The sequence below is a fragment of the Zalophus californianus genome, chromosome 2 (assembly GCF_009762305.2).
Source record: "Zalophus californianus isolate mZalCal1 chromosome 2, mZalCal1.pri.v2, whole genome shotgun sequence".
In the NCBI taxonomy this organism is placed as follows: domain Eukaryota; kingdom Metazoa; phylum Chordata; class Mammalia; order Carnivora; family Otariidae; genus Zalophus; species Zalophus californianus.
Genome location: NC_045596.1, coordinates 89,275,100 through 89,281,099, shown reverse-complemented (window position 1 = coordinate 89,281,099; position 6,000 = coordinate 89,275,100).

Below are 6,000 nucleotides of genomic sequence, written 5' to 3'. Positions count from 1 at the left end.
GCATTCAAAATTCTGGCGTGTGGATCTTATGCTGCAAATAACGATGGAAAGTCGTTAACAATCAACCTAAAGCAATACTAAGAAAATGACTGTACATGGGAGAAAACTGACGAGCATTAAGTCAGAGCATCCTCTCGCAGGGAGAGGCTGAACACTGGCCATTCAATTTACAAGGAGATTGTTGAAGTTCAAGGAAAAACAGAAAGCATATTTCTTAGAACTGATGGCATCTTTTTGCAAATAAAGTATACTTATATATCAACAGCATTTAAAATCTCCATAGCCAGAAGTCTTTACACAGGATAAAGTAAGGGGAGAGAGGTTTAAGGCTTCTATGAACCTTCATCACTGATGTTTGCAATCATTTGGTTCTCTTTTAGTTAACACTTCTGGGGAAAAGAGGTGTTGGTAGCATAGGAATTCCCCGATCTTTATTTCTATAAAATTAACAGCAGAAGTCAGCAATTAATATTCTACCAAGACCAGACATTTTATATATGTAATAATAATAAAAATAGTAATGGTGTTAGCACTTACTAAACACTTGCTGTGATGTCAGGCACTATTCTAAATGCTTTACTGTATTATCTCATTTGATCCTCCCAATGACCTGCTATTTGCCCTATTTTCCATAAGAGGAGGTTGAATAACTCACCCAGAACTCATGCAGCCAACAAATGGTGGAATCAAGCAATCTGACTCCAGGCCCTGAGCTCTAACCCAAACCATTTAATTTGAGCATCTCCAGGGTGCCTGGGTGGCTCAGTCCATTCAGTGTCTGACTCTTGATCTCGGCTCAGGTCTTGATCTCAGGGCCATAAGTTGAAGCCCCACAGTGGGGTCCTTGCTGGGTGGGCATGGAGCCTGCTCAATAAAAAGAGAGAGATGATCATTTGAATGGCCCCATAATCCTGTATCCCGTAAGATCCTTTTTATGGCTAACAAAATTGCCCCTCAAGTGGGTTAAGCCGTTGAAACAGAGCTCAGCTTCAAATTCAGGTCAGTCTATCTCCAAAACCTTCTACCCCAGTTTCCCTAAAAAGAAATGAGGTCGCAAAGGCGGAGACAAGAAGAGACAGGTCTGGGGAACAAGCCCTATGGACGCCTCCCAGAGGTCAGCGGGGTTTCTCCCGCCCCTCGAAATCTAGACAACCGTGTCTACAAACCCCTCTGCGCTTCTCCGGAGGAGCCCCAGGAGTGGTCAGGGGTGCTGTTCCGTCCCGGCCATCTTGGCCTCCAGTGTCTTGTCTCTGCTGACCGCTATTCCCGTTCTCCCCTGTGCGCCCAGTTCTGGAATCCCGCCCTGTCCCCATGAGTTCCACAGTGGTCCCAGGTGCATGTACCAGACAGCCCTGTTCTCCTGTTTAAAATCAGAAAGGTTTCCAGACCTTTTCTCCCACCCCAGCTTCCCATCAGGATGTTCATCTCTCTCTTCTTCACCCTCGGGTCCTCTCTCCTTGAGCCCCCGTCTCCGGGGCAAGGATTCCTTCCCCTTTTCCAGGTACAGCCATTTAGTCTCAGGGCCCCGTCTATATAAGATCCCCTCCTGAGGGCTGTAATGTCCTATCTAGAAACCTTCTCAAGGGGTTTTTGCTTCCCCAGCGGAGGTGCAACTCTGGCTTTGACAGTGGCAATCACACCCAGCTACCAAGCTGACCGCAGGACTTTGTCATCGGGAAACTATGGGCTGGGGAGTAATGTCAAGGCTACAGACATTGCATGTCAGGAAAACCTCAGGACACTTCTCTTTTCACAAGTTTATAATGCCAAACATCTAACAGCCCATTAGACACTGCTTTATCTCTATTGCTAAAATTAAACATACATCTTATATAACTTTGGCTGCGAGTGACCTGGAATCTTGTTGGCCAAGCACTTGGCAGCCACGTGGCTCCCGGGCCTGCCAGTTTCCAGGGACGCCAATCCTGGCAGCCCGCCTAGAAGCCTCGGGGCTCCTGGGTCCCATGCCTAATCTTGCAGGGTCACCCGAATGGTGACTCAAGAAGCTTACTGACGTTTCTGGACTTTTTTCACATAAGGGCAGGCTAACACATCAGCTGAATGCTGTCTCAGGGATGGTCTTAATGATTGTCTTTCCATGTCACTATGACCCCCCCAACATAGATTTTCTCCAGGAAATGCAGCTGATGCTATAAGGCTCCGCCAACCCTGCCAGGAGCCATGGTAACCCTCTATCAGCAGAACCAGACTGGCAGCGTGAAGAATCTTGTCCTCACTCCAGCCCAAAGCAGCCCTGTGGCCTGGAGCCAAGCCTATGACCCGAGCCTCCATTCCTTTCTCTGATAATGGAGATAATAATTTGTTAGCTGTAACTGCTGTTACACCGGTAAGCAAATATGATCTTTACTTTAAAAGTATTTATTGAGTACCTACTATGTGCCGGGCCCTGGACTAGACACAAGGGATACAGCGGGAAAAGGTCAGACCCAGGCTCCGGCCCATGGAACTTTCATTTTAAGGAGGAAAAACAGACCTTCAACACACAATGATACAGCTCATTTATTAATTAGTTACAATTGTGACAAGTTCTCCCGAGGGAAAGTATGGGATCCTGTGGAAATACCAGAGATGGGCTGGCTGGAGTAGATTTCCTAAGGGGGTGCGGGGGGGGGGGGGGGGCGGTGGCTGACAGTGAGCAAGCATTGCTGAGGCTGAGGCTTGAGTGAAGGGGGAGCCCCATCTCTTGCTCCCTCCCTCATTTGCTATAATATTTTCAACGTTCAGATTACCTATATTGGTGTTTTTTAAAATGTGTTCCTTGAAACAGGAGTTTTTGGAGCACTGATAGATATAGAGCTGCCAAGAGAAGCGAGAAGTGGGCACTCTTTGACTGCAGAAGCTTCCAGGGGCAGCTGGAACAGAGATCAATGGAATGGAACATTGGTTTTGTTCTACATTCTGGAAGCGTCCTGCAGAGCAATGCACCTCCCCAGCCCAGAAGTAGTTGAACTTGGGACTTTGTCACTTGCCCCCAACTCCTGCCAGCTCTTTGGAGGAAAACAGCAAGACTTCACATGGATTATGTCCTTAGAAAACTCTTTTCGGTCCTGGCATAGTTGCATATTATCCAGTTGGAGTGAGAAGGAACCTGTTTGCAGTCTGTCCAGTTATCCTCTCTATCAATTCGCCCAAGACACATTTGTATTCATTTACGGGGAAGCACACAGGAAAATGTGACTCGACCGGGCAGTTAGAATCTGGAGCTTATATACCATCTTTTCTTTTTTCTAAGATTTTATTTATTTATTTGAGGGAGAGAGAAAGATAGTGAGAGAGAGCATGAGCAGAGGCAGGGGAGAGGGAGAGATGTGGGGCTCGATCCCATGACCCTGGGATCATGACCCGAGCCGAAGGCAGATACTTAACCGACTGAGCCACCCAGGCACCCATACCATCTTTTTATTTTTTTATTTTTATTTTTATTTTTTTAAAGATTTTTTAATTTATTTTTTAACAGAGAGAGAGACAGAGAAAGAGGGAACACAAGCAGGGGGAGTGGGAGAGAGAGAAGAAAGCTTCCCGCTGAGCAGGGAGCCTGATGCGGGGCTCGATCCCAGGACCCTGGGATCATGACCTGAGCCGAAGGCAGACGCTTAACGACTGAGTCACCCAGGAGCCCCCATACCATCTTTTTAAAATAAGATTTATTTATTTATCTGAGAGAGAGAGAGAGGGTGGAGGGGCAGAGGGAGAGGGAGAAAGAGTCTTAAGCAGACTCTTCATTGAGCATGGAGCCCAGTCCCACAACCCTGAGATCGCAACTTGAGTCAAAACCAAGAGTCGGTCACTTAACCAAGTGTACCACCCAGGCGCCCCAGAGCTTATATACCATCTTAATGGGAGAAAGGGAAGGGGAGAAAGAGTATTTATGGGAAAACATTTAGGAAAAGCTAAATGGGCCCCTAGGAGAATAGATGGTGCATATGGTAGTTTTGGGACTGTGTCACTTCAGGTGGTCTCGTATCCGGATGGTAAGATTGCTTCCCTGGTTGTGAATACGAAGAGATGATTTATGACAGTTGAGTTTTTGTGGGGGTGGGGCGGTTGGGGGGGCAGACTCTGCTGTTAGACAGATAAAGGGAGTTCAGGGAAAAGCCCCTTCCTGCCTCCATTGATTCTCAAATGCCCACAGCTCAAAATAATTTTTATGCCCCAGTGGCATATTCTGAACTCTTTCACCGCTAGAAACAAACTCACTAGAAATAAACTGAGGCCATATTCTAGATCCTCGTCTGCATCTAGAGCATCACAAAGTACAAGTTCCAGCACCTGCCTCCTGAGCGCTTACGTGGTTTCCGGGCCGACTACTGTTCCAGTAAGTGTAAGATGAGCCTTGGATATTTAAAATATCACCTTACTCCATTACCACATACACCCTTGGAAGACTCCCCCTGCTACACTCAAGCACAAGTCTGGAAGACTCCTGAGGGCTAAGTTTGGGGGGAAACCTCAGGATGGAACAAGGAGAGGAATAGGTTTATACGAGCCTGACGCGCTGTTGGCATACAGTAGGAACACACACACACACACATTGTGAGTGGTCGAATGGCTCCATTGAAGTGCTGTTGAAGTCCCAGTGGTGGAAGGGCCTGTCAGGTTCTTCCTGCTGTGAACTAGGGGCTGTGCGCACAATTATACACACATGCTGACATCAGTGTGGACTCTCAGGGGAAGTTAAGATGTGTGATCTGCACTCTCATGCAAGGTCTGTTGGGGCAAAGGAGACCCTCTGTGGATATCAGGTGTCATGTCAGAAAAACATCACACCCAGCATTTGTCCCAGATGATGTATGACTTCAGGATAGACAAATCTCCATGAAGGGCAAGGTAGGTCAGGGCAGGACAGGGTAACAGGAATGAGTGAGGAACTAGTCAAATGCCCACATTCCATCTTGAGTATTGTATAATAAGCTGGAGAGCCTCTGCTGTTGTGGACGTAGAGTTCACTCACCTTTGCATGCTTCTCACTGACAAGAAAATTAAAACCTGCCACTTAGACTCTTTTAATCGGACTATTGAGTGGAATTCTGATTACCCCAAGCTTGTGCGTGCTGTGTCTTCTCATTTCAGTCATGCAGGGGTTGGTTTGTTTGGCCAAGCCTAGATGGTTGAGTAATCTGTGGTCTTGAGGTCAGAACTCACTCAATAGGGTGATCCAATCAATAGGATCTTGACCAAAACTGAACAAACATCTACTTCTGGGAGGAAAGGCACTCCAGCCCCCACTCTTACCAAATAGTCATATGATAGAGAAGTACACGAGAAAATATACCCCCCCAAAATACCTTAGAATTTGTTTTTTGACAAAACACTGTAGAGCGTGAACTGTTGACTTTTATCCATCTTTATGTTGGTGCTATTATATGTCTGCTCTTTCTTTGAAGACTGTCCTTGGTACTTCGTTAATATCATACATTCCACATTGTGAAATAAGTAAAACAATGGGGAAGTCATTTTTTTTGCAATAGTAATTTGCTTTCCCATAAAAGATAATGAATCTGAGCATTTTTCTCCTAAAGAAATGGTTGAAACGTAAGTTGGCCATCAACTGGGAAATGGAACAGTTTCGAGGGCTATACGGCCGGTAAGAACTTTCGTCTTCAAAATAAGGTATTAAGTCTTTAAATAAGTCTTTGCTGTTTCAGTCAGTCAGTCAGTTAACAAATATTTATCAGTCTACCATAGGTTGAGCGCTGCGGTAGGGCTGAGGTACACTGATGAACAAGGCAGATAAAGACCAAAGAGGGGGTTCAGACAGAGGAACAGGGCAGAGATTCGTGTTTTCAATTCACTGAGAATTATGTGAGGCAGAGTAGTCAAGAATGACCTCTCTGATGCAGTCTTTGAAGTCATTAAGGACAAGGAATACCGGTGTGGGCCGGGGGGAGGCCAAAATGAACCTGGAGAGGAACGCTGGAAGTCACTGCTGGGTTTGAAGAAGGGAAAGGACAGAATTGTGCCCGCACAGGGTGGGAAGCG